This window comes from Triturus cristatus, chromosome 11 (assembly GCF_964204655.1).
Source record: "Triturus cristatus chromosome 11, aTriCri1.1, whole genome shotgun sequence".
NCBI classification, from domain to species: domain Eukaryota; kingdom Metazoa; phylum Chordata; class Amphibia; order Caudata; family Salamandridae; genus Triturus; species Triturus cristatus.
The window spans coordinates 81,345,399-81,371,456 of NC_140594.1; the positions used below are offsets into that span (position 1 = coordinate 81,345,399).

The 26,058-nt window shown below is 47.9% G+C and overlaps 1 long non-coding RNA gene across 1 annotated transcript in view; it reads left to right on the forward strand.

Moving 5' to 3' along the window:
- The first annotated feature begins 1,492 nt into the window (after positions 1-1,492).
- LOC146783276 (uncharacterized) overlaps positions 1,493-26,058 on the forward strand; it is a 60,653-nt gene continuing 36,087 nt past the window's right edge. The window contains exons 1-2 of the long non-coding RNA XR_014970562.1: positions 1,493-1,563; positions 1,676-1,738. This is a non-coding gene — a long non-coding RNA (uncharacterized LOC146783276). The remainder of the gene's footprint in view (positions 1,564-1,675; positions 1,739-26,058) is intronic.

Below are 26,058 nucleotides of genomic sequence, written 5' to 3' on the forward strand. Positions count from 1 at the left end.
ATAACTATTTATAGTTTTTTATTAATTTAAACAATTAAGTCCCTGCCTCCATTATTTTCTATGGGAGCGTGTTGTAGCACCAGTGGTTGGCCATTTGTGGTGCTGGATTTACTACTAGAACGAAGGAGGTTGTGGAAAACCAAAACCTGCGTGAATCTTGAGCCATTTCGATGTACATGAAATTCAATCAGAAAAAATACACTTTCTTGATATTGAGATTCACAAATCCACTCAAGGCTTAGTTACCACGTTGTACAGAAAGTCCACAGATGTTAACAATGCTCTACATTATGCAAGTGCACATCCACAATCCTTGAAGAAACATTTGCCTGTGTCTCAGTTAACTAGAATTAAAAGAATTACTTCAGACCACAATCAATGTGAGATTGACATTAAGGAACAACTGAGAAGATACAAGGATAGAGGTTATCCTGAAGATATACTTTTGGAGGCAGAACAAAAAGTGGCCCTAAAAAGACGAGATGATTTACTTTCAACTACCCAAAGGAAGCCCTCTCAACGGGAAGTTTTTGTACTAAAGCATTCAGTTCAATCGACACAGATAAAATCCATAATTCGGAAACGGTGGGAAATAATTGAACAAGAAGCTCACTTCCAGGGATTATTTAAGGATCCTCCACTTTCTGCACACACCAGGTCTAAAAATCTGAGGGAACTACTCAAAAGAAATGTTATCACGAAAAGTCTGAATAAAGCAGGCATGAAAAAATGCTATAATTGCGGGCAATGTGGCAATGCAATTCTTGGCAATGTCTTCACACATCCGCACACAGGTCAAAACATAATATTGCAGCACACATCAGACTGCAATACAGAGTGGGTGATCTATGCTATCAAGTGCCCTTGTGGACTTGTATATGTTGGAAGAACCAGCAGAAAAATAAAAACTAGGATGATCGAGCATAAAAGCAGGATTCGTAACAGAAACATGAATTCCTCCTTAGTAACACACTGGGTTAATGCATCACATACAATCCCTCAAATACGATTTACAGTTTTAGAGCGCCTTCACATGCGAACAGACATTGACATGAACACAGCCCTTGCATGTAGGGAAACACACTGGATTACATTTTTAGGAACAGTCATTCCGGGAGGTCTAAATGATCATTATGAATTACTATGCTTCATTTGATATTTTCATCCCCATTCTTGTTTTAATAATTCAATTTCTCCTGTACAGGATTTGCACTCGGAGTCCTCCATAATGACATTTTACCGTCTAAATACTCTTCTTTCACTCTGGTAATTCAGTTAGTCTCACATTCATTTATATTCCTTTTATTAATTACACTGTTAGTTTCCAAGAGAGCATTTATTGCGATTTATATCGCACCTAACTATTTGCACACTTTATTGTTCCTTTTTTTCCTCTGTTGACAAGACCACGCACGCTCATTAAAGTGAGTCCTTTATTTATTTCTGTTACCCGAGAGTTTGTTACAAAGACACGAGCTGTTACACGTCACGCATGCGCTTTCTGAGCACGTCGAACATTGCCGGAAGCAACCCAGGGAATAGGCGGCTGCTTTCTCATTGACGGTGAGACACATAAGCGTTTTTGCATTCACAAACTTTCCGCAGTTCTGAGATAAATGGTTTAGAAGTCCTGGTGGCTTCAACTAATTGTAAGTCCCGATGTTTCTGGTTTTAGATTCGTAATTTGACCCACTGACAGACACAAGGTGTATCATACGGCAACAGATGATTTGCGAGGGTAAGCTCTTGTCACTTTCGATAATCCTCTTGAGTTCTTTGGTCTGACGGAAGGTCTGGGACATTACAAGTCAGTGATTGCTTGTTTATCTTGCAGAAGCTACTATACATAGAGTCTTGAACTCCAATTTGATTTAGGTGAAATTACGTCGCGGTAAGCACACACACAAGTGTTGTCGGGTACTTTATTGGTCTATCAACACACGCAGACCATTCTGGCACTGAACACTTTTTTGGCAACACAGAGCACGCTGAGCACTTTTACACTCAGGTGAAGGGCACTGTTTCACTAACATTCTTTTCAGTCACGTCTTCTTTGACTCCTTGAGTGCAAATCCTATGAGAAATTCTAGTAATTTGTTTTTTCTGACTCTTTAATGTATATTTATATGGTCTTTTGTTGTAGCCCCAGTTGGAGGTCCTCAAGATACGACAGAAAAAACGTGTCATTGTTTTATTGTGATTCATACCCCTGACGAAGGGTTATGTATTAACCCGAAATGCATTGGGATCTTTCATCAAACTTTGTTTTTGTGTAACATGGCATTTATTTTACATGTTAGATGAATTGTGAGGTTAACAATACATCTATGGATAATTGTTAGAAATACAAAGCATACTGTGAAACATCGTTGACACTCGTACTCTTTTCTTAAAAATGCAACTGCTTTGTCTTTTATTGACAACATTTTTTTGGTATACTCAATGTACTAATTGTTTATATTTATTGAGACCTTCGGGTCCAAGCAGTGATTCATGCAGGTTTTGGTTTTCCACAACCTCCTTCGTTCATTGTTAAAGCCAGGGATGTAGACTCACATCCCCTCACGTGAAAGCACGCTAAAATGTGCCCTTACACTTTTGGTGTTAAATAAATACGTCACGTTTATACTTTTTTTAAAAATAGGTGTGCAGTCCCACCCCATCCTTTTGGATTTACTACTAGGTCAGGCCTAAGGAAGTGTATGCGCTGTCTGCTGCGAGATTTATTGTTAGCTTACAGTGGACTCAGAGCCTGTCCATTGCTTACCATTGGTTAGCTCAATTGTCACTCAAAATTCCCTGCTTTTTATTTGCAAGCTTCCGGCGGTCTTTCCTTCCTCTTCTAGTGTTTTTACCTCCCTTGGAGCATAGACTCATTACTTGTGTCCTTCCACTGCTCCCTTTTAAGATGCTACTTTTTTCTTTTTGGTTAAGCACTGTCTCCCTTGTGTACTTTGCACTCCTCTTTTTATGTCTTGCCTTAGGTAGTGCATGCACTGTCTTCTGCAAGACATATTGTTAGCTTACAGTGGGCTCAAAGGTTGCCTGTTGCTTACCATTGGTTGGCTTTACTGTCAGCCTCATTTAATTGCTTCTTATTTGTCAGCTTTGGATGGGCTTTGCTTCCTCTACTGGTGTGTGTCCATCCCATGGAGCATTGACTAATTACTTGTGTCTTTCCGCAGCTCCCTTTTCAGGTGCTACTTTTTTTCTTCCTTCTCACATGCCCACGCACCTTCCTTTGTCGTTCTTGCTTCCCCACCCCACTCTCTATTGACCGCGTGCTTCCCCATTTCCTCGCACCCATTCTCCGCTGACCCTGTGCTTCCCCATCCCTGCCTGCCCACCTGTATCCATGTACTTCCCTATCCCTGATTGCCCACCCGTTGTCAGTGAGCTTACCTTTCCCTGCCCACCTGTTGTCAGTGTACTTCCCCAGCCACGCCTGCCCTCCTTTATCCATGTGCTTCCCCATCCCTGCCTGCCCACCCGTTGTCGGTGTGCTTCCGTATCCCCACCCTTTGCCATCCACTCCTGTCAACCCTCCTATGCGTGCTTACCCATCCCCTCCATTCCCTCCTGCCCACTTTGTTGTCCATGTGCTTCCCTATTGTCATGTCTCGTTTGTCCTTCTCGCACCCCTCCTGCATCCTTCTCTCCTGCCTTCCTGCATCCTTCTCTCCCGCCCTCCCTCCATCCTGTTGCCTTGTCCCCCATCCGCGCCCCAACCCCAACATATTCCCGGATTCATTTATAAAATAAAAAAATGCAGTAGCGATACATCAAAAAACAGCATTTGCTCGATTTTTTTATTTATTAATTGATCTCAGATTAGTACATTAAAAAAAAAGCTTTCCTAATTTTGTAGATGAGCAGCTAGGTTGGAGTAAGCTCATAATTAACCACAGAAAGATGAGTGGATAGGAAAGGGAGAAGAAGGATGGAAGGTTAAAAGAAAGGATGAGTGAAATGCTGCACGGGTGGGTGAAATGATGGTTGAAAGGGTGGGATGGATGCATGGGTGGGAGGAAGGATTTGTGGGAGAAAGAATGGGTGAAAGGATACTTGTGTGGGTGAAAGCATGGGTGAAAGAGTGGATGGGTGAAAGGATGCGTGGGTGAGTGAAAGGATGGGTGAAAGCAGTGCTTAATTAGAGCCGGTGGCTTCCGGTACTCAGCACCGACACTTACTTGTCAACACTGGCGCTAGTGAAAGTGAGCCACAAGGTAGCACTGTATGAGATGACGACAACAACAGTCAATTATTATATCAATATACACTAAAAAGAATGTTACCTGCCGCTCAGGCAAATCCTGTAACATGACAGGGGCAATGTGTGGTGCAAACTGCAGTTGTGTCCTGACAAGAGCCCTGGCACTTATTATTATACAATTCAATTCAATTCTTTCTTTATTCGGCCTTCCGAAGACAGGTCATAAAAGGTACACATAATAACAAACAACATTAAAATCAAACTCATTTAAGAAAATTACAATCACAATTTCAATTTAAAATAAGAAAGACCGCAGGCAATATTTGGACCTAGCTAAAGTGGCAGTGCAAATAAACTAGATCCATAAATAGCAGCAAATATTATCCTATAGCATTAAATATAAAAATCAGTCTTATAAAAGAGTTAGCAGTAACATTAAGCATTTTAGCAGCAATACAAATACAATAAATAACAGGAGCTCTCAAGGTGCATTAATATCCATTCCATTTGAAAACTTTATTTCGGCATACTGCCATAAAAGCACAATAAAAATATAAAAACCTATGTAAAAACAATCCTCACATTTTACAAAAAGCGGAATCTTCATCACAACACCCACAGATAAGATCATAAGAATGAAAAAAAAACAAAGGACTCAGTTTGGCCATCATTTCAACATGCAAAAGTGCAAAGAATAGACACAAGTGCATCATAGGTGCATCATCTCAAAATGCAAAGTACAAAAAAGTAACGATAAATGCATTCCAAACAAATCAATACAACACACTCCTTCTCTTTGCTAGAGTGCACTTCAAAAAGCTCGCAACAGCAAAGCAAACGTCACAATCATTAAGTTGCAAGAGAAAATACAAGGCCACTTTACACTTAGAAAATTGATATCTGCGCAGAAGCAGTAATAAAAATGTCCTAGTAAATGGAAGATAAAATGGACAGAAAAAAACAAAATGCAAAATAGTTTGGCGTGAATATTCATCACAAGGGCTAGTTTCAGGAGAATACTGGCCCAAAGGGAAGCAGATCAACCAGCGAAATGACCCCCGCCTACAGCTGGTCAGCAGATTCCTTTTGTGCACATTATTTACATATAAAAGATACGGAGCAATAGAGGGAGGTACTTGAATATTTGTATACAAATTAAGCACTGGGTGAAGGGATTGGTGAGCAGGAGAAAGGAATGGTGAAATAATGCATCTGTGGTTGAAAGGGTAGGTCGAAGGTTGGATGTGTTAAAGGGTGGATGTGTGAAAGGGTGGATGGGTGAAAGGATGTGTGGGTGAAAGAATGGGTGTAAGGGTACATGGGTAAAAGGATGAGTGGGTGGGGGAAAGGATCGGTGGATGGTTTAAGATCTGAGTAAGTGAAAATATGGCTGCACGGGTGGATGGATGAAAGGGTGGATGAGTGAAAGGATGTGGAGTGACAGGATGGGTGAAAGGATGTGTGGGTGGATAAAATGATGTATGCGTTGGTGAATGGGTGAAAGGATATGTGGATTAAAGGTTGAGTGAATGGGTGGATGGGTGAAAGGATGCGTTGGTGGGGTGAATGGGTGAATGGGTGAAAGAAGTGTGGGTGAGTAAATGGGTGAAAGGATGGATGGGTAACAGGATGGGTGACAGGATGGGCAAAAGGGTGGTTGGGTGAAAAAGTGTATGGATAGAATGGTGAAAGAATGAATGAAAGGCTGAATGGGTGACAGGATGTAAAGGTGAAAGGGTGGATTCAAAGACAGATCTTTAGAATGAAGAGATAAGGGAGCTCTTATAGGAGGAGCCGCTCTGACTTGCTTCACTTTCTTGGTTTCATCGGCACTTTGGTTCAGAGTGGGGAGCATTTTAATTTTCTGGTTACTCCCTTGATTTTGTGAATAACCAAAAGTTGAAAAGTTACTCAAACAGTGGAATGGAGGGTTGTGAATAGCCTCCTATGGATGAAACTAAATTGCCGCTTGCTGCTTTCATCTGGGGTCACACGAGCCCGCCAACATTTCTGATTAGATAAGTGGCTAATGTTTAGAGACAAAAAAGTGACATTTTTACATTACATTTTAGCTTTCACTCTTAAAACTGCCGTCCATCCAAATCCTGTTTAATTGTAAACTAAACTTCCCTCACTTCCTGTCTCTAAACTTCTCCTTATGTCTTTCCCTTATTCTGGCACGTTGTCGTCGCACGCTGAAACGAATGACGCAAGTCATGACGTCAGAGAGAGGTGTCTATAGGCTCCTGAGCAAAGTCACGTCAAAACAGGAGCTTGACCTTTCACCTCCAAACTTTCGGAATAACATGTTATTCGCGGCGCGACACACTGCTGACAGACACAGCCCATGGCGAGGAAGGGGCGTGACCTGGGGAGGGGCCTCCTGTCAGCTGATCTCATCAGCTTCCTCCTTGCGACACCGCATGACTGCTAACAGACTCAGCCCAGAGCGAGAAAGGGGCGTGACCTGGGGAGGAGCCTCCTGTCAGCTGATCTCACCAGAACTTCTCCTCACCTCCCACCTCCTGCGGTGGGTGGATGCTGATGAGAAGAGGGTGTGTATGTACACACACCCCACCTAATGCATACTTACCCTTCTGCCCATTCCAGCACCAGAACTTTGAAAGTTTATGGCCCTCAGGGGTGCTGCAGCCCAGGAAGGAGGAAAAGAGATGTTGCAGCCATCAGCCGAAGTGCATTATGGGAACTGTGAAACTGATTGCAACGGGGGCGGGGTCTGTGAGGAGTGAGTGAGTGACTGAAAGGAACAAAATATTCTGTCACTAGTTGTTGGTCTTTCGCTTTCAGGTAATGCACACAACTCAAATGGAAAGTAAATGCAAATTATACTAATCAGTGGGTAATGAACTACTTTATGTTATGAAAACTCTGTTGGCCACAGGCTCCTGGTTGGTGCAGTGGGGAATACTGACTTTTGCATTTTAATGTTATGATGAGGTGACAGAAAACACTGTGAATATATGTCATTATTTTAAGCTTGCTTTAAACACAAAATAATAAACCAGGCTGCCACTAATGCTGAAAAATCTACACGTTGAAGATAAAAATGTGCTTTCAAAGTGTAGATTTTAGTAATATGCAATTAGACAGTGCCTAGTGGAAACATTTTTATAAGTGTCCCTTAAAATAATGTACTTCAGAAATTAGCTGGTAACACTGCTACATTTTCTCTCAGAAAGAATGCATCTTTGTCATAGGATGCTTTGAGTGTCAGTGACTCCTTTAGTTAAATCCAGTTCTGGCTTCCAAGCAGCCTATATACCAACTGCAAACATTTACATTTCTGTCAGACAGCAGACCCCTGGCAAGAGGGCTTGTTTCTTGTTTAACCTTCTCTCTCTCCATTGCATCACAGCACCAGAGACTCCCCCTCTTTCACTTCAGCTAAGGAATCTCGAGTGTCTCGTCTCGAGCGGTTGTCGGTTCGGTTCAAAATCTTTATTCGATTCATACAATGAATCATAAAAGGACAAAGTTAAAAAAAACCAAAAAAAACATAAAATACACAATTGAGATGATCCATCTATAAAACAATGATTGTAATTTGAGAATCCATCATACAGCATAAATACAAATCCCATGGCAGAATACAGTTCTACAGCTAAATTATCCATAGCGTTTCCTAATCTGAAGTGAGACTCGTATGAAATTTAACATAGCACAGCAAGTTTCAACAGAAGATAATGACAGCAAGTAGTCGTAGCCTTCTTTATATGTACATGGTTGCCGCCCCTTCAGGATAGGCTTAACTCTGTCATTGCAAGGACAAGGGGGTAGCCTCTCACACCAACCCCTTGTTTAGGAAAGGCGAAGAGAAAATGAAGGATATTTAGCCTAAACCTCGTGAAATAAAACCGCCATTGGACATTAGTTGTAAAAGTTAAATAAAACTGATGCTGTAACTTAGGTACATGACTAGTTGGGTCTCCCAGACAAGGTGTGTCTAAAAATTTCCAATAACTTGCTTTCATTTGGGTTTTTATGTTTCCCTGGATATTTTCAGGATTTTCATAAACATAGCCCAAACCTATCTTGTTCAGCATGTCCCTGACATATGACAACCAGGGGATCTGTTTTGCATTATCCAGGCTCATACAGTCTAAAAGAATTTCTCTGGAGAGCTGCAGATCATCAGATAACCATATTTTGCCCCATAATAATGGGGGCGACAGACGGATAATGTCAGCCACTTTGGCCATTCCCATTTCGTTATTCGTTATGACAAAAGCTGTTTGATGAACCCGATGGGATCAATAATACCCGTTTTAGGAATTTATTTTCCATCACCTGTATTACTGAGGGATTTTCGGTCCCCCATACCCCTGCCCCGTAGGTGGCCACAGATAAACATTTGGATATGTATAGGGTTTTAAGGTGCGCAACAGGTTTTTGACCCAGCTTACCACAAAAACGGAAAAGACATTCTATGGAGCGGGTGGCACTCTGGACTCGAGCCTTCATTAATGGGGCCCAACTTAATTTGCTGTTGAAGAGATTTCCAAGGTAATTAACATTTTCCACCTTTTCAATAGTAAAGTGATTCACCACGAATTTCCTTGGTTTTAACCCTTTTGGACCACAGACCATTGCAAAAGATTTTGCAAAATTTACCTTCAGGTCAAGGTCCAGCATGAAGGTGTTAAAAGCATCTAGGCACACCTGTAAACTATTTCCAGTGAGGGTCATCAAAACAGTGTCGTCTGCATATGAGAGTATGGGAATACTCCTACCATTTACCTTTGGAAAGTCACAACAGTGGTCCAACAAGTGCTTCTCCAGTCCGTTTGTGTATACTAGGAACAAAAAAGGCGCCAAAATGCAGCCTTGACGCACCCCCTCAGTTGAGGGAATAGGTTTTGTTGTTTCACCCCCAGGTCCAAATCTTATAGCCACAGACTTTGCTGCATGCAATCTACGGAGAAGTGTCACCAGGGGTTCTTCAAAACCCATGTCGTCCATCATCTGCCACAGCTTACTTCTACAAACAGTGTCAAATGCGCTTGACAAGTCCATGAAGGCAAGGTAAATTGCAGAGCTCCTTGCCTTCGTGTACTTGCCAATAATTAGCGCCAAATTCAGACACTGTTCAACTGTCCCCTTCCCACTTCTAAATCCATACTGGGAATTCACAATTAGACCAACAGAGTCTGCCCATGTTTCTAATCTGGCCAAAATAACCCTTCCCAATAATTTACATGATGCATCAATCAAGAATATAGGGCGATAGCATCGGGGATCACACCTATCACCCTTCTTAAAAATCGGCACCACCACTGCCTCCTTCCACGATACAGGGATACGACCAAGAACAACAGCCCTAAAGACGTTCAACAATAATGGTGCCATACTTCAGTATTGTGTTTAAAAAAGTCCAAAGGGACAGCATCAGGGCCCGGGGCTTTTAATGATATACCTTTCCTCAAAGCTTCTTCAACCTCTTCCAATGTAAGTGAAGAGCTAAGGAACGAAGCTGTAGATGGTACCACCAAGACCCCTGCATCATCCAACAGATCCGGGAGTAATAGTGCTTTGGGATTAAAAATTTTACCAAAGTGAGCTTTCCAGGATTCACCAGTAACCTGCGTCACTATGCTTTCCTTGATGTCACTTTTAAACAGGGGGCGATTTACTACTTCCCAGAAGAGCCTACTATCTTTTAACTCAGAGGCCTTCTCTAGATCTTCCCAGGCCCGGTTTTTCAACTCCTGCTTCCTCTTTGTAGTGGCCTCTTTATAAGCCCTTCTAGTCGATCTTATCAATTCTTTGTTTCTTGGTTTTTGTGTAAGGGCCGCTTTTAGGGATTTATGTGAGGCGGAGCATGCGGAATCAGACCATCTAAAACACATTAAATTCTTTTTCCCCACTGGTTTTTTAAGGTGCTCAGCCACGTGCCCTCGAGCGGTTGTCTTTTAACAAAAAGTGGGGCAACTCTTTTTGTTAAATTTTAAAAAGTATGAGCACGTCGTGTGCAGGAGAATAGGATCTGCTTCACATGGTTGCCCCCACTTTTTGCTGGTGTTTCACTGTTTTTCGACTTTAGTCTGGCTGAGACCCTTCTATTCAGGGCCCCAGCCTAGCTGCTTCCTCTCTAAATTGATTCCATGTACTTTAGGTACACTCCCGATTGGATTCTGGGGTACCCTTGTGAGTCCCTAGTATATGGTATACTATGTAACCAGGACATAGGTATCCCAGAGGTCTACCCGGGGCTGAAGCCTGTATAATGCCACCCCTGGAAAACCCTCCAAAATGACACCACAGATCTGCTACTGCAGCCTGGGTAAGGTGGTGCATGCACCCCTTACTGAGGTATAGGTTCACTATACCTCACCTATCACTGCACATAGAAACCTATCAGTCACCCCTATGGCAGGCCTTATCAATCCTGAAGGCAGGGTGCTTGGTTATATGTGATAGGGTGCCCAGGCATGAGCTGAGCCCCTCTGCAGCCTTTGGAATCTCTTCTCTGGGGTTGTCAGTGGTGCAGCCTGACCATATACTCTTAAGTGACTTATAACCAAAAGGTAAATGCTAACTTTGGACTGGCTGTACGGAAACATGTTGTGTTTGGTGTCAAACACCTTGGAATCATACCCCCACACCAGTAACTGGTGTGGGAGTATGATCCCACCCTTCTAGAGGGAGAGACATGACAGCACCTGTATACCCGGTACCAACTTAACTGTGCCCTGGCATCACAAAATGGATGCTGCAGCCATAGACACAGGTCTGGCCTCCTGCTGCTGACCGAAACTCCGGCAGGGGAGGCCTGGGCAATAGGTTTCCTGTCACAGGGAGGTGTAACCACCTCCCAGACAGGCTGATGTGGATTGGGGCTGGGTGGGAGCACTCTCAGAGTCCGTTGAAATTCTGCACTGGGGGCACATTTGGTGTCCCTGTGCATAGTCCAGCTCAAACTGGTTCAGGGGCTTACAGCCCCTGCTCTGGCGCGAAACTGGACAAAGGAAATGGGTGTAGCCACCCGCTTTGCAAACCCTCCCATAGGTGGGTCCCCAGAGTTAGTCCAACCCCTTCCTTAGGTATAAGTAAGGAACCCCTGGCAACAGGACTTTAGATATCCCTGGACGAAACTCTGTAGCTGAATCCTCGATCTTCGACGCTCTACTCAAGACTAGAGGACTGAAGAAATCTCCCTTGGGGTCAAGGAGTGACTCTCCTGCTTGGCAGGCACCAATGAAGCATTCTGCCGGTCTACATCTACGAATCTCCCACTGGACTCCGAATTAATTGCAGTCCAGGAAGAGGATTTCCAGACTTCTCACAGGCTGACCCAAGTCCCCAGCAAAGCTGAGACCCGCAGTGTCAGGACCCCACAAGTCTTTCCTGTTGTACTCGTGGAGCTATCTCGCAGGGACGCCGTGAGCAACCTCCACCGTTCCCCTCCCTACCTGATCAAGGTGAAGAATCAGACCCAGGCACGGAGGAGACCAGGGAAAGATGCCTAATGGGATCGGGGGAAAGATGTTGTCGAAGAGGATCAGAGGAGGAGTCACGCTAGAACGGGGATGCTCTCTGGGGTATCGCCAGCTAAACAGAGGAACAACAATGATTAGTGCACCTGCTTTCCTTTCGTGGATCACACATACAGACGCAACAACCATACCATAATACAGGGCTGGTAGTAGGAGTCAATAGTCACCTGGCATCTGATGGTTTTAGGTCCCTTCGTTGTACTCCAGATAGAGGGTTGTCTTGGTGATCCCGACGTCTTACGTGCAGAGGGTCAAGGGCCGTCATACATGCTTGCCGGACAGCAGAATGTGATGGAGCCAACAAACGCGTTCCTGCGCGGTGAGGGGGCAAAGGAGACAAATACGTGACCACGCTTCCCTGTGCGTGTCACGAAGTTAGGTACAAATGCGCTCCTGCGCAGGGAGGGGACAAATTAGGCAAATACGTGACCACGCTTCCCTGTGCGTGTCATGAAGGTAGGTACAGATGCGCTCCTGCACGGTGAGGGGACAAAGTAGGTGAATACGTGACCACGCTTCCCTGTGCGTGTCACGAAGGTAGGTACAAATGCGCTCCTGCGCGGTGAGGGGACAAAGTAGGTAAATACGTGACCACGCTTCCCTGTGCGTGTCACGAAGGTAGGTACAGTTGCGCTCATGCGCGGTGAGGGGGCAAAGTAAGCCCGTGACCACGCTTCCTGCGTGTGTCACAGAAGGAGTCAGGATTTAAGGCGCTCTGGCGCGGTGAAGGGGAGGCAAGAAAGCCCGTGACCACGCTTCCTGCGTGTGACGCGGCATATACCTGCGGGGGGAGTTGTAGGAAGTTCGTGGTTCTCTTCCACGAGAGTCCGGAGGCGGTGAATCAATAGGTGGAAGCAGGCGGCCAAGCAGCAACACGTCTCAGTACTGGAAGCACTGACGGGAGTGGCCGCCGCGGTTAAATGCGGCCTCACCCGGAAGTGCTTCATATGGTTTTCGTGAGCACTAGACCGCTGACCTGAAAGCGGTGCGTGCTCCGAAAACCGGAAGTCGGTTTCCTGCAGTAGAGCACCCCCGGCTGGAACCATGACACGCAGCCCTCGTGAGTAACGTGGAACTGGAACTCCTGGTCACCGTGCACATTTGCAAGTGCATTGACTTCTCGACGTCTCTTGAAGTCGTGCTTGGGGTTGCTTGTAGTCCCCACCTCGAGCACCATCTGCACCGAAGATTGTGGGCCTACACTCCACGATTGTTCCGTGAGCCCACTTCTTGCATTTCCGCTCAAAGCTCATTCGTGATCCCTGGTCCATCGACTGGTGGGTCCCTTAGAAGGCAACTCTGATTTTCCTTGGGCTTCCCTGGTTGCTCCACCGCGTGGCGAGTCCCTAAGACCTCGCTGGTCTGCACCAAAGCTTCTTTCTCCTTTCTGCGTGGGTTGCTGTTGCCAAGGCTTGTTGTGTCCAATCCGGGTACCAACGCAGCAGCACTCAACATCCTTCATGGGACAGCTCGAATCCAGCTTGTGGTCATCCTCGACGCCTCCTGGTCCTCGTGGCTGAAGAGTCAAGCTTCACCTTCTTCACCTGAAATCACCCGACATCGGTGGGCATTCGCCTATCGTGCTCCTGGTCACTGGCTAGTGACCCAGACTCTGTCCCCTCTTCTTTCAGGTTCTTCTCGACTTCGATCTAGGCTTGGATCTCTTCGGACACTTCGCATCTTCCCAGCAGCAGCACTTCTTCGCCAGCTCCCATTGAAAACGACGACGCGACCCAACACCATTTAACACCTATGCACCCAGCTTCCCTGGGTGAGGTAACTCGAGTACTCTGGTGGTCCCGTGGGTGTTGACCCTAGAACTTCCTAAGTCCAAGAGGGTTTGGTCCTAAGTCATTTCTAAGTGTCCCTAATCTTTAAAAATCTAACCGCAACTTCGCCCATAGAAGCTAACGGGAGCTCGCGGCTGTGTTCTCACACTGCACACGGCCCACGTGGGTCCCCTGTGTCACTACCTTGGGTGGTTCCTTGGGGTACCAGCGATTCTACAGGCTCTAGGCCTTGTGTCTAGTTAAGTCGTGGTTAATATACCACTATTTTAGTATATGGTTTGGCTCGCCCCTAGGACCTGGCGTGAATTTGTGCTATTTTACTGTCATATTTGAAGTGTAACTTATGTGTTTGAACCTCTAGCCCTATAAAGAGACTAGTAGGGTGTGTTTAGAAATAAATACATATATTTTATATATATACCTGGTGTGGTTGTCTTTCATTTAGCCATTCAAGAGATTATAGACTGGTAAAACAAGCTCCTTTACATTCCTTCAAGACAGCCTGAAGGCTGTTCTCCATAGCTACCACTAGGATAGCTTTCAATAAAGGTTGTCTTTAACCTATCATCAATAAGGGGTTGTTTGTACTGGTACAGGGTGCCCACTATAATTAGTGGACAGCATATACCAGGCCAACTTCTCAAATTGGTGTGCAGCGTGTGGGATTCCAGCTTGCTATTGTTTTACCAGATAATCTCAATTGATTGACTAACTGAAAACCACTAAAGGTACCTGAGGTACATATAATACAAGCTTTAGAATACAGTAAGTTCTACTGAACTTAGAATTGTGTGTTAAAGGCTTAGCACACCCTTTTTACAACTCAAGAGAGTTTAGTAGGCCACACTAGAGTAGGTAGTGCAATCCACCACACCTCACCAGTGATGTCTTCAAGGCCAGGAACCAGTGGGTCCCTGCCAGAAGCCAATGTGCTTCTTCCCTACAAGTATGATAACCTCCCACTCATGGAATTGAGAGCATTATGCACTACTAGGAAACTGAAGACAGGCAAAATCCCAACCACCCAGCATCTCATAGAGGTACTCAGGCTGGATGATCTCAGAAGACCTATAGTGTCTGAAGGGGTAGGCAGAGTGGGTGGGGCAGCACATGAGGAAGGGCCTAGGGGTGAAATTCCCCATGACTTGACCTCTAATGCTGACCAGGAAGATGACAATGATCTTGAGCTGGAAAATCCAGCTCCCCTGGAAGATGAGGGGGAGGGCCACAATGGTCCCCTCTTTGTCCCTTCAGATAGAGTTGGTGGTGGGCCTAGAAGGTCTAGATATCCCTCAGTGGAGTTCAACCATTCTGGTTCATCTATAGGGACCTCTATTTCTTCTTATAGGAGGGAAACCTCCCAGGAGAGGAGGGAGAGATTGCTGAAGTATGAGGAGGCACAGCTCAAAATCAGAAAGCAGCAGGTAGCCCTAGATAAGGAGGCTCTAGAGCTCTACAGAGCTAGAAAAAAGATGGGACTAGAGTCCCATGGTGGCAGCAACTTCGCTAGAGATAGGGAGAGGTCTCATGACCATAAAAACCTGAATAAGATTGCCCCTCCCTACCAGAGTGGGGATGACATCCACAAATGGATAACTGCACTGGAAAGGGCCTGTAAAGTTCAAAGGGTCCCCCAGGAGAAGTGGGCAGCAATCTTATGGCTCTCCTTTGCAGACAGAGGTAGAGATAAGCTCCTCACTGTTAGAGAGGAGAAGACAGATGATTATACCAGTTTGAAAAGTGCATTGATTGAAGGATTTGGCCTAACCACTGAGCAATACAGGTTAAAGTTCAGAGATACCCAAAAGGCACAGAATCAAGACTGGGTGGACTTTGTAGATTGTGCTACTAAGGCTCTGGAAGGTTGGTTACTTGGCAGCAAGGTGCATGACTTTCAAGGATTGTACAATTTGATTATGAGGGAGCAGATCCTTAATAACTGTCAAAATCAGTTGTTGCACCAGTACCTGGTGGACTCAGATCTGACCTCTCCCCAGGAATTGGGAAAGAAGGCACACAAATGGGTTAGAACCAGGGTAAGGCAGAAGGTTCAGAACCAAGGTGGTGAACAGAAGAAGCAAGATCCTAAAAACTCTGACAAGGGTGGGGAGAATGATAAAGACCAGAAGTCTTCACATGGTCCCCCAAAATCTTCTTCAGGGGGTGAATCCCAATTTAATAAAGGTAAAGGCCAAAAGAAACCATGGTGCAAAATCTGTAAACAGAAGACTCACTGGACAAGTGATTGCACCAAGTCCAAAGACTCAACTCCAGCCACCATTGCCCCTAAGGCAACTGTTCCCCCTAGTACAGCCACAATTGGTGGTGGTAATGTTCAGAATAAGGGTGTAGTAGGGTTGACCCTGGGTTCTGAGATAGACTCTGCCCTAGTCAGAGTTCCAACTCAGGCTGTCCTGATCTGTGATGGGGGCATGGATATGTCCCCTTTGTGAGCTCCAGTAACTTGGGCAAACACAGACAACAGCCTTTGATAAATGGAAAAGAGGCTTTGGCATTCAGGGACACAGGAGCAAGTGTCACAATGGTGACAAAAGATCTTGTGAATCCTGGGCAGATTATACTTGGTGAAATGTACCAAGTGACCAATGCTAGTAATGTCAGAACAGACCATTCTCTGGCAGTTGTTAACTTCTCCTGGGGAGGGGTAACTGGCTTTAAAAAGTTTGTGGTGAGTGCAGACCTACCAGTTGAATACTTGCTTGGCAAGGATCTGGAAACTTCAGCTTGGGCTGAAGTGGAGCTCAGGACACATGTAGAAATGTTAGGGATCCCTGCTCATGTCTTTGATGTGACAAGGTCACAGGCCAAAATGTCTAACACTGGACAGGCCCTGGATTTTGGAAGAATGGACCAGGTGCCTCCCAAGAGGAGGAGCAGTAGGGTTAAGGCAGTGCCTTCCCCCCTGACTCAGAATACAGATCAGCCTCCTGAGGGAGATGATCTTGAACCTGAAGAAGGAACTGTCCCAGAGGAGCTTGAACCTGACCAGGTTGAGTTCTTGGGGACTGGGGGCCCTTCCAGGGCTGATCTGAGCCAGGAGCAGAAAACCTGCCCCTCTCTTGAACCCCTCAGAAAGCAAGCTGCTGACGAGGCTGCTGGGAATGCTAGTGGCACCCATAAAATGTATTGGGATGATGGACTCCTTTGTTCAGAGTATAGAGACCCCAAGCCTGGTGCTTCCAGGAGGTTGGTTATACCTCTGAAGTTTAGGGGCTTCCTATTGACACTAGCCCATGATATTCCCCTAGCAGGACACCTGGGCCAGAATAAGACTTGGGACAGAATTGTCCCTCACTTTCACTGGACCCACATGTCTGAAGACACTAAGGAGTAGTGTCGCTCCTGTGTGAATTGCCAAGCCAGTGGCAAGGCAGGTGGAACCAAAAAGGCCCCCCTGATACCACTACCTGTGGTGGGGGTTCCCTTTGATTGAGAGGGTTGGGATTGACATTGTTGGTCCCATGGATCTTCAAACTGCATCTGGGCACAGATTTATCCTGGTGGTGGTGGACCATGCCACTAGGTACCCAGCGGCCATTCCACTTAGGACCATTACAGCACCTGTGGTGGCACAAGCCCTCTTGGGTGTATTCTCAAGAGCGGGTTTTCCTAAGGAGGTAGTATCTGACAGAGATGCAAACTTTATGTCAAGTTACTTAACTGCAATGTGGAAGGAGTGTGGAGTGAATTACAAATCCACCGCACCCCATCACCCACAATGCAATGGTTTAGTTGAAAGATTCAACAAAACCTTAAAGGGCATAATAAAAGGTCTCCCAGAAAAGCTTAGGCGCAGATGGGACATCCTTTTGCCCTGCCTTTTGTTGTACAGGGAGGTGCCACAAAAGGGGGTTGGTTACAGCCCTTTTGAACTTCTGTTTGGCCATCCTGTTAGGGGTCATTTGTGTCTGGTGAAGGAGGGATGGGAGTTACCTCTCAAACCCCCTAAATAGGACATAGTGGACTATGCACTTGGTCTCCGCTCCCGGATGGCTGAATACATGAAAAAGGCAACTAAAACCTTGAGGCTAGCCAGGAATTACAAAAGGCCTGGCATGACCAAAAGGCTGTACTGACTGTTTACCAGCCAGGACAGAAAGTGTGGGTGTTGGAGCCTGTGGCCCCAGCAGCCCTCCAGGACAAATAGAGTGGCCCCCATACAATTGTTGAACAGAAAGGGGAGGTCACCTACTTACTTGGTGGACCTTGGAACCCGTAGGAGTCCCCATAGGGTACTTCATGTCAACCGACTTAAACCATATGTTGATAGGGCAGACATGGGCTTGCTCATGGCTACAGATGAGGGACAGGAGGAAGAGAGTGACCCACTCCCTGACCTGCTCTCTCAGAACCCTGATGATGGGTCAGTAGATGGTGAATCCTTGGCAGGCAGCCTCACTGCCCAGCAACAAACAGACTGCAGAAAACTTCTCAGCCAGTTTAGACATATGTTTTCTCTGACTCCAAGTCAGACCACCTGGTGCACTCATGAAGTAGACACTGGGGACAGTCTGCCTGTGAAGAATAAGATCTACAGGCAACCTGATCATGTCAGGGACTGTATAAGGACAGAAGTCCAAAAGATGTTGGATTTGGGAGTCATTGAACCCTCAGATAGCCATTGGGCTAGTCCAGTAGTCCTGGTACCTAAACCTCACACAAAAGATGGCAAGAGATAGATGAGGTTATGTGTGGACTACAGGGGTCTCAATGCAGTCACTAGGACTGATGCCCATCCCATTATAAGGGCAGACGAGCTAATAGATACATTGGCCTCAGCCAAGTTTCTAAGCACATTTGACTTGACAGCTGGCTACTGGCAGATCAGACTAGCTGATGATGCAAAGCCAAAGACAGCATTTTCTACCCCAAGTGGGCACTATCAACTTGTGGTAATACCCTTTGGTTTGAAGAATGCACCTGCCACTTTCCAAAGATTGGTGAATCAAGTCCTTACAGGCCTTGAATACTATAGTGCAGCATATCTTGATGATATTGCTGTCTTTAGCTCCACCTGGGAGGATCACCTGGTCCATCTGAGGAATGTTTTGGAGGCCCTGCAAAAAGCAGGCCTAACTATCAAGACTACTAAGTGCCAGTTAGGGCAGAGCAAGGTTGTGTACCTGGGCCACCTTGTAGGTGGAGGCCAGGTTCAACCATTGCAGACCAAGATCCAGACCATAATGGACTGGGTTGCTCCAACTACCCAGACCCAGGTGAGGGCCTTCTTAAGTCTGACTGGGTATTACAGAAGATTTGTCAAGGGGTATGGATCAATAGTGACAACCCTGAATGACTTAACCTCTAAGAAAATGCCCAAAAAGGTTCAGTGGACAGCTAGCTGTCAAAAGGCATTTGATGACCAGAAGCAGGCCATGTGCACTGCTCCCATTCTGCAAAGTCCTGATTACTCCGAAAAGTTCATTGTACAAACAGATGCATCTGAGTTGGGGGTAGGGGCTGTACTGTCACAGTTGAATGATGAAGGTCAGGATCAACCAGTAGCTTTCATAAGCAGAAGGTTGACCCCCAGAGAGAAACGTTGGTCAGCCATTGAGAGGGAGACCTTTGCTGTGGTTTGGACTCTGAAGAAGTTGAGGCCATACTTGTTTGGTATTCACTTCATTGTTCAGACTGACCATAAGCCCCTCTTATGGCTAAAACAGATGAAGGGTGAAAACCCTAAACTTCTCAGGTGGTCCATTTCCATACAGGGGATGGACTATACAGTGGAACATAGACCTGGGAGTAACCATGCCAATGCAGATGGACTCTCCAGATATTTCCACTTAAAACATGAAGACTCAACTGGTCAAGGTTAGTTTAATGTCCCTGCGTTGGGGGGGGGGGGTTGTGTAGGGGAGTAGGATCTGCTTCACATGGTTACCCCCACTTTTTGCTGGCGTTTCACTGTTCTTCGACTTTAGTCTGGCTGGGACCCTGCTATTCAGGGCCCCAGCCTAGCTGCTTCCTCTCTAAATTAATTCCATGTACTTTAGGTACACTCCAGATTGGATTCTGGGGTACCCTTGTGAGTCCCTAGTATATGATATACCATGTACCCAGGGTATAGGTACCCCAGAGGCCTACCAGGGGCTGAAGCATGTATTATGCCACCCCTGTAAAGCCCTCCAAATAGACACCACAGGTCTGCTACTGCAGCCTGGGTAAGGGGGTGCATGCATCTCTTACTGAGGTATAGGTTCACTATACCTCACCTATCACTGCACATAGAAACCTATCAGTCACCCCTATGGCAGGCCTTATCAATCCTGAAGGCAGGGTGCTTGGTTATATGTGAGAGGGTGCCCAGGCATGAGCTGAGCCCCTCTGCAGCCTTCGGAATCTCTTCTCCGGGCTCGTCAGTGGTGTAGCCTGACCATATACTCTTAAGTGTCTTATAACCAAACGGTAAATGCTAACTTTGGACTGGCTGCACGGAAACATGTCATGTTTGGTGTCAAACACCTTGGAATCATACCCTCACACCAGTAACTGGTGTGTGAGTATGATCCCACCCTTCTAGAGGGAGAGACATGACAGCACTGGTATACCCGATACCAACTTAACTGAGCCCTGGCATCACAAAATGGATGCTGCAGGCCACAGACATGGGTCTGGCCTCCTGCTGCTGACCGAAACTCCGGCAGGGGAGGCCTGGGCAATAGGTTTCCTGTCACACGGAGGTGTAACCACCTCCCAGACAGGCTGATGTGTATTGGGGCTGGGTGGGGGCACTCTGAGGGCTTTGAAATCCTGCACTGGGGGCACATTTGGTGTCCCTGTGCATAGTCCAGCTCAAACCGGTTCTGGGGCTTCCAGCCCCTGCTCTGGAGTGAAACTGGACATGGGTGTAGCCACCCCTCTTTCCAAACCCTCCCATAGGGGTGTTCCCAGTGTTAGTCCAACCCCTTCCTTAGGTATAAGTAAGGGACCCCTGGCAACAGGACTTTAGATATCCCTGGGCGAAACTCTGAAGCTGAATCCTGGAACTTCAACTCTCTACTCAAGACTAGAGGACTGAAGAAATCTCCCTTGGGGTCAAGGAGTGACTCCCCTGCTTGGCAGGCACCAACGAAGCATTCTGCTAGTCTGCATCTACGAAGCTCCCGCCGGACTCCGAATTAATTGCAGCCCAGGAAGAGGATATCCAGAATTCTCACAGGCCGACCCAAGTACCCAGCAATGCTGAGACCCGCAGCCCTCGTGAGTAACGTGGAACCGGAACTCCTGGTCACCGTGCACATTTGCAAGTGCATTGACTTCTCGACGTCTCTTGAAGTCGTGCTTGGGGTTACTTGTAGCCCCCACCTCGAGCACCATGTGCACCGAAGATTGTGGGCCTACACTCCACGAGTGTTCCGTGAGCCCGCTTTTTGCATTTCCGTTCGAGGCTCCTTCGCGATCCCTGGTCCGTCGACTGTTGGGTCCCTGAGAAGGCAACTCTGATTTTCCTTGGGTTTCCCTGGTTGCTCCAGACGTGCCCTGACTCCCCACCTCCTGGCGAGTCCCTCAGATCTCGCTGGTCTGCACCAAAGCATCTCTCTCCTTTCTGCGTGGGCTGCTGTTGCCTAGGCTTATTGTATCCAATTAGTGCATCAACGCTGCAGCACTCTACATCCTTCGTGGAACAGCTCGAATCTAGCTCCTGGTCGTCCTCGACGCCTCCTGGTCCTGGTGGCTGAAGAGTCAAGCTTCACCTTCTTCACCTGAAATCACCCGACTTTGGTGGGTATTCGCCTATTGTGCTCCTGGTCACTGGCTAGTGACCCAGACTCTGTCCCCTCTGCTTTCAGGTTCTTCTCGACTTCGATCCAGGCTTGGATCTCTTCGGACACTTCGCATCTTCCCGGCAGCAGCACTTCTTCGCCAGCTCCCATTGAAAATGACGACGCGACCTGACACCATTTGACACCTATGCACCTGGCTTCTCTGGGTGAGGTAACTCGAGTTCTCCGGTGCTCCCGTGGGTGTGTACCCGAGAACTTCCTAAGTCCAAGAGGGCTTGGTCCTAAGTCATTTCTAAGTGTCCCTAATCTTTAAAAATCTAACCGCGACTTCGCCCATAGAAGCTAACGGGAGCTCGCGGCTCTATTCTCACACTGCTCACAGCCCCCGTGGGTCCCCTGTGTTACTACCTTGGGTGGTTCCTTGGGGTCCCAGCGATTCTACAGGCTTTAGGCCTTGTGTCTAGTTAAGTCGTGGTTCTTATACCACTATTTTAGTATATGGTTTGGCTCGCCCCTAGGGCCTGACGTGTATTTGTGCTATTTTACTGTCATATTTGAAGTGTAACTTATGTGTTTGAACCTCTAGCCTCAAAAAGAGACTAGTAGGGTGTGTTTAGACATAAATACATATATTTTATATATATACCTGGTGTGGTTGTCTTTAATTTAGCCATTTAAGAGATTATAGACTGGTAAAACAAGCTGCTTTACATTCCTTCAAGACTTAGCCTGAAGGCTGCTCTCCATAGCTACCACTAGGATAGCTTTCAAAAAAGGTTGTCTTTAACCTATCATCAATAAAGGGTTGTTTGGACTGGTACAGGGTGCCCACTATAATTAGTGGACAGCATATACCAGGCCAACTTCTCACATCGTTGCCCACCGATCCCACCCACTTCGACCCGTGGTTGAAGTCTAGAAGTGGAGAGCATTGGCAGAGCTCTGGTCTCAGTGCTAGGATGGCACGGGTGCCATAGCCCAGGAATGAGGGGCATTAGCAGAGCTCTGGGTCTCAGTGCTAGGATGGCACGGGTGCCACAGCCCAGGAATGAGGAGCATTGGCAGAGCTCTGGGTCTCCATGCTAGGGTGGCACGGGTGCTGCAGCCCAGGAATGAGGAGAATTGGCAGAGCTCTGGGTCTCGGTGTTAGGATGGCAGGGGTGCCGCAGCCCAGGAATGAGGGGCATTGGCTGAGCTCTAGGTCTCAGTGCTAGGATGGCACGGGTGCCACAACCCAGGAATGAGGAGCATTGGCAGAGCTCTGGGTCTCAGTGCTAGGATGGCACGGGGTGTCGCATCCCATGAATGAGGAGCATTGGCAGAGCTCTGGGTCTCAGTGCTAGGATGGCACCGGTGCCGGGGCCCAGGAATAAGGGGCATTGGCAGTGCTCTGTGTCCCAGTGCTGGGATGGCACGGGTGCCACAGCCAGGGAATGAGGGGCTTTGGCAGATCTCTGGGTCTCAATGCTAGCATGGTAGGGGTGACGCAGCCGAGGAATGATGGGCATTGGAGGAGCTCGAGATTCAGTGCTAGGGTGGCACGGGTGACGCAGCCCAGGAATGAGGGGCATTGGCAGAGCTCTGGGTTTCGGTGCTAGGATGGCACGGTGCTGCAGCTCAGGAATGAGGGGCATTGGCAGAGCTCTGGGTCTCGGTGCTGGGATGGCAGGGGTGCCGCAGCCCAGAAATTAGGAGCATTGGCAGAGCTCTGGGTCTCAGTGCTAGGATGGCACGGGTGCTGCAGCCCAGGAATGAGGGGCATTGGCAGAGCTCTTTGTGGGGTCACAGTGGGGTGCTAGGATGGCAGGGGTCCACAGCCCAGGAATGAGGAGCATTAGCAGAGCTCTGGGTCTCAGTACTAGGATGGCAGGGGGGCCGGAGCCCACGAATGAGGAGCTTTGGCAGAGCTCTTTGTCTCGGTGCAAGGATGGCACGGGTGCCACATGCCAGGAATTAGGAGCATTGGCAGAGCTCTGGGTCTCAGTGCTAGGATGGCACGGGTGCTGCAGATCAAGAATGAGTAGCATTGATAGAGCTCTGGGTCTAAGTGCTAGGATGGCAGGGGTGCCGCAGCCCCGGAATGAGGAGCATTGGCAGACCTCTGGGTATCAGTGCCAGGGTGGCAGGGGTGCCGCAGCCCCAGAATGAGGGGTATTGGCGGAGCTCTGGGTCTCAGTGCCAGGGTAGCAGGGGTGCCGCAGCCCCGGAATGAGGGGCATTGGCGGAGCTCTGGGTCTCAGTGCCAGGGTGGCAGGGGTGCCACAGCCCCGGAATGAGGGGCATTGGCGGAGCTCTGGGTCTCGGTGCTAGGATGGCAGGGGTGCCACAGCCCCGGAATGAGGGGCATTGGCGGAGCTCTGGGTCTCAGTGCCAGGATGGCACGGGTGCTGCAGCCTAGGAATGAGGGGCATTAGAAGAGCTCTGGGTCTCAGTGCTTGGATGGCAGGGGTGCCGCAGCCCCGGAATGAGGGGCATTGGCAGAGCTCTGGGCCTCAGTGCTAGGGTGGCACGGGTGCTGCAGCCTAGGAATGAGGAGCATTGGCAGAGCTCTGGGCCTCAGTGCTTGGATGGCAGGGGTGCCGCAGCCCCGGAATGAGGGGCATTGGCAGAGCTCTGGGTCACAGTGCTAGGGTGGCACGGGTGCTGCAGCCTAGGAATGAGGAGCATTGGCAGAGCTCTGGGCCTCAGTGCTAGGATGGCAGGGGTGCAGTAGCCCATGAATGAGGAGCTTTGGCAGAGCTCTGTCTCGGTGCTAGGATGGCAGGGGTGCCGCTTGCCAGGAATGAGGAGCATTGGCAGAGCTCTGGGTCTCCTTGGTAGGGGGGCAGGGGTGCCAGAGCCCAGGAGTGAGGAACATTTGCAGAGCTCTGGGGGGTCAGTGCTAGGGTGGCAGGGGTGCTGCAGCCCAGGAATGAGGGGCATTGGCAGAGCTCTGGGTCTCAGTGCTAGCATGGCAGGGGTGCAGGGGCCCAGGAATGAGGAGCATTGGCAGAGCTCGGGGTCTCGGTGCTTGGATGGCACGGGTGCCACAGCCCAGGGATGAGGAGGATTGGCAGAGCTCTGGGTCTCAGTGCTAGGTTGGCAGTGGTGCAGGGGCCCAGGAATGAGAAGCATTGGCAGAGTTTTGGGTCTCAGTGCTAGGGTGGCAGGGGTGCCAGGGCCCAGGAATGAGGGGCATTGGCAGAGCTCTGGGTCTCAGTGCTAGGATGGCACGGGTGCCGCAGCCTAGGAATGAGGGGCATTGGCAGAGCTATGGTTCCGTGGTAGTGTAACACGGGTGCTGCAGTCCACGAAGGAGGGTCATTGGCAGAGTTCTTGATTCAGTGCTAGGATGGCACGGGTGCTGCAGCCCAGGAATGAGAAGCATTGGCAGACCTCTGGGTCTCAGTGGTAGGATGGCATGGGAGCCGCAGCCCAGGAATGAGGGGCATTGGCAGAGCTCTGGGTCACAGTGCTAGGGTGGCACGGGTGCTGCAGCCTAGGAATGAGGAGCATTGGCAGAGCTCTGGGCCTCAGTGCAAGGATGGCAGGGGTGCAGTAGCCCATGAATGAGGAGCTTTGGCAGAGCTCTGTCTCGGTGCTAGGATGGCAGGGGTGCCGCTTGCCAGGAATGAGGAGCATTGGCAGAGCTCTGGGTCTCAGTGCTAGGATGGCAGGGGTGTCGTAGCCCAGGAATGAGGAGCATTGGCAGAGCTCTGGGTCTCAGTGCTGGGATGGCACGGGTGCCGCAGCCCAGTAATGAGGAGCATTGGCAGAGTTCTAGGTCTCTCTGGTAGAGGGGCACGGGTGCTGCAGCCCAGGAATGAGGAGCATTAGCAGAGCTCTGGGTCTCAGTGCTAGGATGGCACGGGTGCTGCAGCCCAGGAATGAGGAGCATTGGCAGAGCTCTGGGTCTCAGTGCTAGGATGGCACGGGTGCTGCAGTGTTGCAGGGATTCTGCTTATGCACAGAACTATGCGCAGGAGACCAGGACCTCAGAGAATTGTGGTGTACCAGAAAACTCCCCTCAGAACCCAGAACCCCTTATCCGACTAGCTTAGTATCCCATTCGTTAGCCTAGATCTAGCTAGGCGGTCCCAATGTATAGACAAATCAGAACAAGCGACTTAGATATTTCTCAGGAGTGCTGGGAATCCGAAATACCTGTTCGTATCTATTTGTTAGTCCACAACATAATAATACAGACACGGTAAAGTTTAAAGAGTTTATTTTATAAACCTCGCGTCCTAAGATGCAGTACTTTGGCTAACACTAGCAGACTAACAGTACAGATCAGAACCATAAGCATTATTACAATACCATACAGAATGAAAGGAGCAATCATACTAATAATGACAGTGGTATACAGCCACACTCCTTTCTCTAGAATCTAATACATTATTATTATTAGACTATTAGAAGGTCTCTTAGGCTAACAGGGTGGACCCCATACCGTATAGATCAGCTTAGTAGAATCACATCAAAGGATCAGCTAGCTCTCTCATGCATCAGCTCTTCTGTTCGAATGTGTGCAAACCCAAACTGTTCTGCAATATTAAAGACGCTTGTCCTTCAGATATTGGCAGCTGCATGTATGATATGTCTAAGAAGTGGTACGATCAATCTAATCACAACACTCTGTACCTTCTAGTGACCCAGACTCGTTCTTTACATGATGTACAGACCAAGGGCACATTTCACGGTTAAGAATGTGAAACAACAGTTTGTTATCCTGTAAGGCAAAGTCGAGTCAGCATTTCTAAAATGAATAACACATAACAAGAGTGTCGTGTGCAGCGCAGCAGAAACGA